Source organism: Grus americana, chromosome 5 (genome assembly GCF_028858705.1).
Source record: "Grus americana isolate bGruAme1 chromosome 5, bGruAme1.mat, whole genome shotgun sequence".
Lineage (NCBI taxonomy): Eukaryota > Metazoa > Chordata > Aves > Gruiformes > Gruidae > Grus > Grus americana.
The window spans coordinates 26,537,553-26,550,883 of NC_072856.1; positions in this window are offsets into that span (position 1 = coordinate 26,537,553).

The window sequence follows — 13,331 nt, forward strand, 5'->3', positions numbered from 1 at the left end:
ATAGGATGCAGGAACCTCTGTCCTCGTAGTTAAGACAGGACAAGTTGGATTATTTCAGTTACATGATGCTTTCTATGAGCAAACACAAACGCAAAACAGATGTCAAAAGAAAACACATTTCTGTTCGTGCAATAACAGCAGATGAAGGATCATCACAGAGCCCGCAAGGCAGGGCATTCATTTAATACCGGCTCATACTACCTGATCGTGTTCTTGCTTACTTCATATCACCTCATCTAGTGTTTCTCTTACTCTATTTTTTTGCATGGAAGCATAAGGAGTGACTATTTTAATGTGCTAATCTTCTAGAGACAAGCCGCAGACTGAATAGTTTCCCATCGCTTTAATTAATGGATACCACACTGTCTGGAGTTCCCAACAGTCACGGTTTCTATTTATTGGGAAACCTTTAACTCTCAGTGAGGAGGATCATTATCTGATAGTCTACAAGTGAAGTGTCTGATGAGAAGAGCGTGATTAATCAGAAAGTATTCTGAACAGCTAGGCTCTTGGTGACAGGCCCATAATCAAAGAGGCAATAAGAATGTGCACTAAAGCAATTTTGTGATTAACATATACGTGATTCTGGCCACTGCTGCACGCAAAGCAAAGTGTTGAGGACAAACGGACAAAAAGTGAACAAAATTTCTTATTTCCATAATTTTTCAAATGAAGCCTGACGTGAGCAGGAATAAAGCTGCAATCACCTTCTGCCTTCAGCCTATAAGAACAGTAGATGCGCAACCTAGTAAGCAATAAATTTCCTTTTCCTAATTCCAAAACTACTGACGCTCCTTATTCATTTCCTCATAGCCTAGTAGTAAGATTTCATGTAGTAAGATTTCAAAAGAAGTTTTATATTTAGTTGCAAGAAAAGCTGGGCTAAGCATGGCAAACAGGCATTGATTAGTGTCAGCCTGCCAAAAAGGGTCTGCAAAGATCTTCTTGCCAAATGACAACAAATACATCTTTTCACTGTGCTAACTTGATGATTTTTCTGTTACCTGTTTTCTTGGTTCATTTTCATCAATTAATTAAGATGGCAGTTCATCTTGCTGTCTTCCAGGCAGCCTAACCGAAAATCATGGCAGAGTAGTGATTCAGGGACACCTGGAAGATCTCCAGAAGGTAAATATTACTGGTATGCTCACAGCCAAAGGCTCCTCTCATAAACAGAAGAAAGCAGGTAAAGGATTGAATGCCAAAAGTTTTGACTTCTTTTGGATCATTGAACGCCTGTGTTCCTCATCATCCCTAAACCACTCTCTACAATATTGCAGCAAGAGAAGTAAAAGTATGTGATCACTAAGCTTATCAAAATATCTGAAGGTATGAAAGAATTATTGCAAAGTTAAGCTAGGACATTAATTTTTACACTTTCACAGTAAATAAAATACAGTTTAATCCTTTTTCACTGGCAGATAAGCTACCTTAGGATGTACGAATATGCACATAGTGTGCTGCGAAGTAGTGCCCTGCAAGTTCGTACCTTAACTAACACCATAGTAACTTTTGTGTGTGCCATATTCTAAGGCGGCGAACTGTAGATAGATCTGTTACAGGTGCTTTCACTCCTGAATTAGTAGGTCTATGCCTACAGGCAAAAGTATCTTGAAAATTACTTGAGACAGACTCTCCATTGCTGTAATCCTTGTACAGCCCTTCGCACCGGCAGAGAGTGGGTATAAAATACAGCAGCACTTTTCAGCCACTTTGTCTTCATTTTGCGCAGATGTAAATGACTGCAAAGGTGCAGAGCAATGGAGAATCTGGCACTTTATAAATATTAATTAGCAAAGAATTACACTGCCCCTTTGTGGTGCTAGGCATTATCATTCCCACTTTATAAATGGTGCTGCAGTCACGGAACAAGGTTAATTTACTAGTTCACAATAGCACAAGAAAATTACAGAGTCAGGAATAGATTACAGGCACCTCACAGTTACTTCTTAATCCTGCGAGCCCCACAGTTCCACCTTTTTGTGTTTGCCTTTCTTACAGTGTCTGTTCCCCAAAAGAGCTAAAATGACATCATATTGCTGTCTCTTTACCTGGGGAAAATATGTGAAGATTCCCTGCAGCAAAAAGCTGTCAGTGTCATAGCACAGCCCAATCAGCCAGGGATGGTTTCCCCTGGGACAAGAGGCATGACAGCCAACAAGCAAAACTAGCAGCTCTAAGGGGGGTTTTGTTGGCAAAAGGTTGGTTTAAAAATAAGCATTGTCATGTTAATTGTGGTATTTCCATTGACTCTCCGACATTAAAAGGCTTAAGAACACAGGCTGCACAATCTAATGACTGAGATATATTATAAATTGTAGACAAATCTCAAAAGATTCAAAGGGTCAATGGTGCACCCAGAAACCTTGATATTTTGATGAATTTTGGATTTTTGCGACTGGCAATGCAAAGCAAGTTCTTCTGTGCTCTGGCCAGAAATACTGGAGGTGGAGGGGAATGAATAAAAATAAAAGCAACTTCTCAGACAAAAAAAAAGGTGCTCTGAGTATTTGATAATACCTGTCACATCAAGGCATTTATCTATAAAAGGGACACTGAAAATGAAAGTTTTAGGAACAAAATAAAACTGCACAACTATTCTTTAATCTCCTCCGAAGACCAAATCACAATCCTATTTTATAGATGGTTTGTGTCATTTTTTTCTTCATTTGGGTAGACTGAAAATTACCCTACTAGAATTCCATCATCGGACGTCTCTGTTAATTTGAAAAGCACAAGTATAGGACACTTGTATTTCCAGATTTTGTTCAGCAAAGCTCATAGTTGCACTTCTGTATTACACGATAGCTCATGCTATCTAATTTCATCCTGATACAGAAACCTGAACATTCAGATGAAAGGACACCACAATCCATCAACAAGTACAGGAGATAGTCCAACACTTCTGGAATAAGCAAGAGGACATTACTCTGAATACAACTTATTGACGAAGAGAACTGTTTTCTGATAACTTCTAAATGGCCAAAATTCAATGATTTGAGGATGTCTCAAAATATCCAGTTGTCCGTATCTAGCATGAACTGCTAGAGAAGCCAAGAACAGAATGAGTAGCAGAAGTTTACTTTCTCATCTCTACAGGTGGTAATGAAAGTATCAGCATGAGGGTCTACAAGTAATTCCCCTATTCCTGCAGCAAACAGAAAATATAACTAAATCTAACACTACTCAGTAGCAAAGTAGCCAGGTGAAGAAAGAAAACCAAATATACAGCAACAGTATTTTATATCCTACCAGCAGTTATCTAAAAGAAAACTCTTACAGGAATTTGCACAAAATGATAAAGTGACAGATCTGAACATTCATTTGCATTACCTAACCACTACAAGTCTAAAATTAAATATATTAAGACCAAACTGTTCCTCTTGATATACGATTGCTTCAGCTCCACTTAAATTTGAGTGATAAACCATACTCAGTATGAAGAAAATCTGAAGCAAACTGAGGTGAAGCAAAACTGAGGTGGATTGAAAATTGCCTGAATCGCAGGGCCCAGAGGGTGGTCAGCAGCAGCACGAAGTCGAGTTCAAGGCCAGTAGTGCACCTCAGGGGTCAATACTGGGTCCAAAACTGTTTAACATCTTCATTAATGATCTGGGTGATGGGGTAGAGTGCACCCTCAACAGTTTCGCTGATGACACAAAACTGGGAGGAGTGGCTGATACACTAGAGAGTTGTGCTGCCATTCAGAGGTATCTTGATCGGATGGAGAAATGGGCTGACAGGAACGTCACAGAGTTCAACAAGGAGAAGTGCCAAGTCCTACACCTGGGGAGGAACAACCCCAGGCACCAGTACATGCTGGGGGCCACCCAGTTGGAAAGTAGCTTTGCAGAAAAGGACCTGGGGTTCCTGCGGACACCAAGTTGAACATGACCTAGCAATGTGCCCCTGTAGCAAAGGCAGCTAATGGTATCTTGGGCTGCATTAGACAAAGTATTGCAAGCAGGTCAAGGGAGGTGATCCCTCTCCTCTCTTTGGCACCGGTGAGGCCACACCTGGAGCGCTGTGTCCAGTTCTCAGTGCCGCAGTACAAGAGAGACATGAACATACTGGAGAGGGTCCAACAATGGGCCACGAAGATGATTAAGGAACTGGAGCATCTCTCCTATGAGGACAAGATGAGGTATCTGGAACTGTTTAGTTTAGAGAATACAAGGCTCGGGGGAGGTCTTATCAATCTATATAAATACCTCAAAGGAAGGAGCAATGGAGGCAGAACCAGGCTCTTTTCAGTGGTGCCCAACGACAAGATAGGAGGCAATGGGCACAAACTGAAACAAAAGGTGGTTATGTGTGAACATCAGGAAACACTTTTTTACTGTGAGGGTGACTGAGCACTGGCACAGGTTATCCAGAGAGGTTGTGCAGTCACCATCCTCGGACTCATAAGGGACATGAAGTAAGAATATTCAAGAGAAGCTCAATTTTTCTATAGTCTGCATATTAGTTCCTGATTTTGAGAGGAACATGGTGCAATGTAGCGATGTTTCAAGAACTGGTGACTTATAACAGTCTCTCTGATGGTCCTCCACTTCCTGGGGGTAGCTGGAACTTGGCAGACAAACAAGAACCCAACTTTTATACAATAAGAAACCCTAGCTGCTCTAACTTAAGTTAGGAACAGCCCTGCTTTCCAGCCAGGCACAAAACTGGGACATAGTGAGTTTTAGTATTCTATGCTGCATTCATCTTAAACAGAATTTCTGTTGGCACAAAAGGCATAATGCAGCTCTGTCTGATACCACTGAAAATCTTTCTCTTGACCTCAGCTACCAATGATCGGGTCCTAAATTTCTGAAAGTGACATCTGGAAGAAAGTAAAAATAGTCAGAATTTGGTGGACTCCTGGTTCTACAGTTACAAATGTTGTTTAAACTTCTCAGTTTTATCTGTATTATATCTGCTTTATCTGTAGTTATAATGTATTTCATCCCTGGCGTTATTTATCTGGGATTTGCAGACAAGTCATTAGAAGAAATGTTTGGTTGTTTCACGACAACATTCAAAAGCTAAATGTCAGCTGAACTATTAAAATTTCTTTGTTGATCATTTAAGCAGTTTTAGAACATTATGGAAAATAGTGAATAATCCCCAACATTGCTTTTACTTGAAAAATGCCTGTAATGAGTCAACAAACATTCATCTGAAAAGGAGTAAGGGACATATTAAAACTTATATTAAACTAGACAGTTCTTAAAATAAACAGAAACTGCAGTAGGAAAGATTAGCTTAACACTGGGGGCACAACTCACAATAACGCTCAAAGAAAAATACTCTTCCCTGTTTTTTGTCCCAGGCATCCAGTGTTTGTTTCGTCCAAGTGATTGAACACTGGATCTGCTATTTACTTTATTCAGCTCTCACCTCAGGCAACCTCTGTGATATATCTCCTGGGTCTCCGTTTGCTTCTTGGACCTGACAGTGCAAAAACACAGCAAAGTTATTCTGTGAAAGATCTTTCATACAAAATGTACCTCAAAGCAGTGCTCAGACTTAAATTAAACATTCCGTTACAATACAGAAGAAAGATGTTATGCTGCCGATTTAATCTGAAAATCAGTAAGAAAAACTGTATGAGGGACCTGCATGTTTACTGTGTCTTGCTACCTATATTAAAAGTGCTCAGTTTACCAATAAAAGCGCACATTATTCTCTGATAACCCTAGTCCTGCTAAATGCATCTGAAAACTAGCTTGAACACTGCACTGAACTATCTTTTCATATACAGGAAACACACCTGCACTACTAAATGAAAAAACAGAAGTAATGGGAAACTGGTATGGCTCTTTACACATCTACTAGCTAGGATCCTCTACTAAAAAACCAAAACCAACAACAACAACAAAAGCCAACCACCAAACAGTTCTGATTAAAAATAAAGATCGTTGTCCAAGTCCTGTTAGCTGCCAGAACTGTGCTATACGGTGATAAGGCGGAGTCAGAAAAAAACCAAGTAGTACACTCCATGGATCCTTGTTGCAAAGCAAATCAGTGTCAGTTCCCTACCCAACACAGCCTACAGAGGCAATAAATTGATCTTTGTCTGTGCCCTCAGATGCAGGTAAAAAAAGCCATGGTGGATATTGGTACCTTGGCCATTCTCCTTTTACTAAGAACTTGTGCCCATATTCTGTGGTATCTGAAAGTACCCAGCTATCTTAGCCCTAATACCAGCCATAACTTTATTAATGATTCTTACTTATCATTTATTCATTATTAAAAGATTAACACCTACTTAATGATGGCAATTATTTTTTATACTTTCTTTCATGTTTCCTATACTTGAGAAGAGCCTTTTTTAATTGTCTGCAAAATCTTTCCTGAAAATTTGTTCTTTTTTGTTACGCTGCAGAAATCTTCACTTGAATTTAGCTACTAATTCTTATGTAGTCTGCTACATCCTTTTCATCTCCTGAACTTTCCTCCCTTCAACATCCATCTTTTTTCTTATACTCAGAATGGCCCTTGTAATAAGGAACACGTTTCTCTTCTCAGTTTACCCTCTTCAGTAATATGATGACAAACATCAAAAGTGAAAAACTGCAGATTCTGTAGGAAGCAGATGATTCAAACTTGTCTAATATTTTTAATATAATAAAAAACTAGCAGCTGGTTAAAAAGAATCAGTAAAACTTCTAAACGGAATATAACACAATTGCATATCAGAGGGTTAAATAAAATTATTGCTACAAGTACATTGCAACAACAAACCAGAATGTAGTTTGTTTAATGATATTGCTTTGTGCTGTGAGGTACAATTTTGCTAATTCCTTCCCGGAAAACATGGCAGGACTGTCCAGCATTTCATTTTGCAAGCTCCCTGCTAATATCCATTTCAAGAGTGTTTGGTCCTGGATTGAATCAAAGGTTAATGATACTTTAGTGGAGACTGCATGGCTCTCCAAGCTTATGACAGTCACTGACGTTTTGACTTAGACAAACTCATTCTCAATTGCTCTGCATCTTTTATAGTTAAAGTTCTTGCACAAACAAGATGCAACATTAGAAAATAAAAATGGTTATGTTTTAAACCACTGCAAAGAGAGTGCAAATGACCGTAAAGAGAAGACTCAGACACATTATATTAGAAAGCAGCATTATGCCCTGTGTTGTAGACAATACTACATGAGTGCCAGTGACTAATTTTGAGGGCAATAATTTTCTCTGTAAAACCACATCAGCACATTCACAGAGCTGTAATACAGAGGAAGAGTCTGGGCTGTCACCTTTTCAAATGCTATGAACTCCCACTATTGGATTCAGGATTGCACAGTCTGACAGCTTTTCCTGTGTCACTAATGGGCACAAAGCCTCTAGGATAATTATTCATTTGATGCAGGCTCTTTCTCTTCCTTTAATAAAGACATTAAAAAACAAATATTGGCTGCAGATCCACTTCATGTGAAAAAAAAGACAGTCCTTGCCTTCACCCAGAAGCAGAAGCAGATGGTGACCTCAGTATTAATGGCTCATAGCAGGCAAAATTCCCATTGGCACAGAGCGGTCTGTGACATTGTAAAGAGCACGCGGCATTTCATAAAGCCAGTGCTGAGCACCACAACAGTGTCCTTCCCGCTGTGCTTACGGGAAATTCATCAGCCTAGGACGCTGGTCTAGATGTAACACCCTTGTGTTTCCCACTTCATGATCCCATTCCTCCCTTTCTTGCTTCAGTGTGTGAATGTGGGCATGTCTCCTTTTCTGCACACGAATAACACACCCTCAGAGCCTCAACAAATACTAAGCAGTGAGAACATTCTAAGGATGTGGCTGAAAGATCTACTTTACACCAGTATTTGACTCAAAAGCAAACTGAGAACTGTGGATTTGGCTCTATAGTCTAATACTATGTTCAAAATGAGAAACATAGCAAACAATCAGAATTAAATGCTACAGAAACAAGGCATATAACCATAAGCAATGCACATTTGGAAATGTAGCATTGCTACTCCTCAAAAATGAACTTTGTTGACTGTAATTCCTTTTAATAAAAGTAGCCACCTCTCAACAGAATATATATTTTTAATATTGAATTAATAGTGACAGGACCTCCTTAGCTACCTACTGACATGTCAAGGAAGGGAACAATAATGCTGTCCTCCTGCTTCTTCATTCTTAAGCTGTGAATTACACTTACTCAATAGTCAAATATTACGAGCCTCTTCTCCTGCCTCCCCTAAATGTCATAATATCATAGAATCCATAGAATCATAGAATGGTTTGGGTTGGAAGGGACATTAAACATCATCTATCATGGTTACTAATACAATCTAAAAATGGTTGTGTTTCTGAATTTAAACTTATGGTGCTGGTTTTGCACAAGTATTGTGACTAAACTCAGTGAGAGACCGTAAAGGAAGGAAAGGGGAATTTTATTTCAGTCAAAACTAATTTCACTCACTCACAGTCCTTCTCTCATGGATTTAACTAATTCATTCTTTTATGATCATTCTTTCATATCCATATATTCACAAGCACTAAGTAGTCTGATCATGATGGACAAGTAGTAGCTATCAAGTCCTCATAATGTCTTCCAGGTCCTTCTTACATTGGAGATTGTGGTCTAATGTTTGGGTGTGCCTTTTATGTGCTCGGCTTATGGCTTTTCAACCTTAAGACTGACAATGACTGTGAAACACTATCTCTTCAGATTGTCCTCCCTGTCTGAATCAACAGGCAACACTGATTATTTACTCACTGTCTTTTGTCTGCTTATCCGGGTGTTTTATAGCCAAATTCTTCATCTTCCTGCCAAACTTTATTTAGATGAGAAAAGCCCAGCAAGAATATACTTAAAGATGAGGCAGAGGATGTTTTTTAAAGGTCCTGTGAAGGGAGCTTTGCAGAGAACAAACACTAACTGGCTAATTACACATTGCTACAGCTCAGGAGTAGCACACGACTTGGAAGAAGGCAGGGCTGGAAGGATCCTCCCGCTGCACTTTCTGATTTGTTAGTAATTAGAAACGGCAGTCTTTATGCTGATGCGGTCCCCAAGCACTAGGGCCAGATGCGCTGAACACTTGTAGTTCTGAGACCACCTGCCAGGGAAAGAATAGAAGTATCATTTGCTGAACATGGCAAGGGCACCTGCTGATAAGATGCACTTCTGCATAACAAGTGACTATACTACATTCCCTAAAGCCCTGAATAATGTCATGATCTAAAAAACTACTGTTAATTTTTCATGCAGATTTTCTTACTTGTGTGTGATTGTGCAAGTCTGTGAATGCTACAAGCGGGTGTGAGAAAATCCAGAACTGAGCAGCAAGAATTGAAATGAGCTGGGCAAAAAAAATCCATCTAGGTGACAATATAAATACTTCTCTAATCCCACATATGGCTGAGAAATCTTCTCTCAAGACACTAGACTCCATTTCCTCTCACAATCCATGCATCCTAGCAGATTTTGCGAAGCACGAGAAGAACTCTGCTGCCTGCAGTTGGTCAAAGTCAACTATATTTCTTAGGTCTCTTCCTATTTGCACCATAAAGAAAAGAACTGCGTATTTCAAACAAGCTGGGTCATCAAGTGTTTTACAGACTTCAGCACATAAGCAGAAGAGTAATTAAAAAAAATACAGAGTCCAGAAAAGGAAAAAAATATGCATTTTCTGTAGAAATCATTGAAACAAGACAGAATGTTGGTGTAGAAGGAAGTGCTAAGATAGCAGAAGCTGCAAAGCAAAGATTTAACTTTCAGGAAGTTATTGTTAGTTCCACCATCATGGCAAAACCAACAGAAAGCCACACCAAAGATCAGCTGAGGGTGTCCTTTACAGACAGGAACTATAAAAATAATAAATACCCAGAAATGATTGATTCGTAGGAAACTAGCACTTGTTAGAGCATTGATCCAGATTTACCTTTTTCTATTGCAAAATAACCTAAGAAGACAAAAGACTTTTAAACTGAAGAAAGGACAGGTTATATAAAAATATATAAGTAACCCAGCTTTTAAAATGTAAAAAATTCAAAGTGACTACATGAGACAGAATGAAAATAAAACTGTTTCATAAACAGCTCTCCCCTCTGCCCATTGAGTCCTTGGAGACAGATCCTTGCTTGTAGGCACAGCTTTGGATGGCTCAGTGGCTTTCTGAACTGCATCAAACTTTGCCAGTCTCCTCTGATCCCAAGGCAGCTCATTCGGCTACCTCAGGGTCCTGCTGAAGGCTCCTCTGAGCACTCTCTGTCACTGTGGGGTGCAGACTCCCAAGCTGCACTGTGACTCTCCTCCTGCCAGCCCTGCCAGCCCTGGAATCTTCTCCCCTCAAAACAGGCCCCGTCATGCCCCAAAGCCACCCCCATCCTCTGCTGTCCTTTCCAAGGGCTCTCCCTCTCCAGGTACTTCTTGAAGGGACACAGCATGCGACGGAGAACATGCACACAAAACAAATACCATCTGTCATATTTGGGAATTTTAATTTGTGTATGCATTGACCTGAGACAAGCTCTGTAGGCAAAAACTGAACTAGACACAATCTCTCTGGCTGATCTGAGAGGAACAGTAACAAATTTGCTTCCTCTAAGCTACTTTCTTGAGATCTCCTAGTAAATACAAGAAGCAAACAGTTTCTGCAGACCTTATATTCTACAATAGGTTGAATCATTTTTGGAGCAAGCAAGCCACATAGGCTTTGATGGAAGCACTTAGAGCCAGATCTCACCCATCCCCTCTTGCACAGGTGAAGTTACACCACAATTACATGAAAAATGTCAGCATATTCCACATTGATCACATGATGGAGAATATGCGATGTTGATCATGTAACAGGCACACATCTAATGGTGCATTGAGGGTGTCCCTGTGTCATGGCTTGACAACCATTCTTCTCACATAGCCAAATCTGCATCCATCACCTGAACTGCAGTTGTAGGATGGCTGTCATGTCACCCATCAGTTGTGCGATGGGGATGGGAGGAGTAGAGAGAGCAGGGTTACTGAGGAACAGGGTGACAAGCAATACACTGCCAGCACAAGTTATTCTGCCTATAGCCTATTGACTCTTGTCTTCTGAGAGGCCTCTGAGAAGGAAACTGGTGGGAGCAGATTAATTGTTCTGGTAAGACATATTTGGTCTGAATGATGGAAGGTTTTCATCCTCCTCTATGGTTACAATGAATGTGCTATAATTCAGTTTGATTTTCCTATACTCTATTCAATCACAACTGCTCCCCATCAAGTGACAAAATTCAATAGAGGCAGCAAAGTAAGGAAAAAGCCCAGTTGCACCAAATCACAGACAATCCTGAAAAGAAAGTAAAAAAAATTCCTCCAGATTCAAGAGTCAGACTCTTATAGTCCTGGGAGGAAACTTGTTATGAATTTCCTGCACCTAAGGAATGAAAGATGCCAACTTTTCTGGAGAGTTGGGATAAGGAATCCAGTTCTTTTTTGGAAATTTTAGCTGGAGGTACACCTAAATAGTTCTTAAATTAGAAGACTAAGCCTTTGGCACACTCCACTCCAGCCTGTGGGCAGTTATGACCTACTTGAGTTTAAATGCTTTCAAATTCAGGTTGGCCAAAATAGATCATCACTGTTGGTCCCTTCCAGCTGAAATTATCCTATCCTATCCTATCCTATGTGTCCATCTAAGGATGGATGAGTTTGAATCTCTTTCTAGATCGAATCTCCCCTTTTTGTAGGGAGCCACACCCTGATTTCACACTGTAGAACTGAATTACAAAGGGATGGCAACTTTATTATCTGTCTGATTTCTGGCCACTGAAATGTCTTTAGCAAACAATCTGGGTATTTTCACCTCAATCGTTTGGTGAGCTTTTTCAACACCTGTGGGCATCAGGATCGTCTTCCACTCTTTTAAAAAAAAGGTAGCAGTAGTAAAATAAAAAGGTGGATGACAAGAATCATGCAGGAAAACTCCACAGAGAGGATCACACAAATCTGGAACCCCAGTAGAAAAGCAAGGTCACTAAAAAATATTGGTGAACTAATGGTTCCAGCAAATGATCTGCAAGTCTGGAGTATGAGCAAATTCCTGACACTGTTGACTTTGTGCTTTAAAATAAAGATATGGAAATATGCCAATAATGTAGATGCAAAGAGGAACTTTAACTTGAATTGAGAAGGGAGTTTAATCTCCATTTCCTCCTAGAGCCTCTACTGAGATAGTTGTCTATGACAGCTCTTTGTTCCAATTGCTTTTTTTTTTTTTCCCCAATATGATGACTTGTGTAGTAGGACACAGGTTATAACTCTCCTTAGATCATTCTATATAGAAAATTCAACAAGCCATCACATCTGTAACTCAGAGGAAATGAGGATCAGACCTCTAACCAGTAGGTTTAGAGGTAAAATTTTCCTATTTGTCATTCTCAGTAAACTGCCCTAAGATACTCTGAGGAGTCTCATTAACTATACAGCAGAGACGTTTCATCAGCTGTCTCTCCCCAAATATTTCTATTTAAAAGCCTGTTCATCTCTATCACCTGATAATCACTACATAAATTAGACTGAGACCTGGATAGCTACTGCCATTCCTTTTACAGTAACAACTGTATAAACACTCAGAAGTAGTAGACAGACATTAGCTGTTAGTTTGTCAAAACATTTCCAACACCAGCTACCAGAGATAAAGCTTCTGCCTCAGATGAACCTTTTAGCGTGACAGCCCGGTGATGATACTGAAACAGCTTGCACCTTGCAGCAGGACTGAAGCTGGCTGATTTTGATAGTCTGACAAGCAGCACCAGAGGTATCTTTCTTTACTATGGATTGCGACCAGTTAGCATTGGTCCATAACTAGGAGAGATGTAAAAGGGCCCTTCCATTAACAACAGAACTAAGAAGAGCTGAGAAAATACAAGAAAGGAACACAGTGCTTTTCTGGGAGGGAAATTGACATTTTCATAGCATTTTACCAGAGACGCCTCCAAAAAGTTGAGAAACAAGCATCACTGAAACCTGCAAGACTTTTAGCTTTTTCTTCTTTCTTTGAAACAGAATATATTATGATACAACCAACCACAGCAGAGGAAGTGTTTTACTAGTGTATCTCTTCAGCTCAGCATAGCTTTATTAATTATTTAACAGCTCAGAAAACTGGTGAGAGATATATCAGTTTTGATCACAATATGCTATGTGTCAATTTTGTAATTAGCTGCATTTTTCTGTAATAATCTTTCTGAGTCTAGCTAAGCAGCTGTGAATATGGAGCCACAATACTCTACAGTAAACAAAGTGCCTCCTCTTTGAGATACACATAATTGCCATGTCAGGTGACAAATGTGACAGCTATATTGATATTACTGCCAGAAGTGGTACAAGTGTCCCTGCAGCTAAG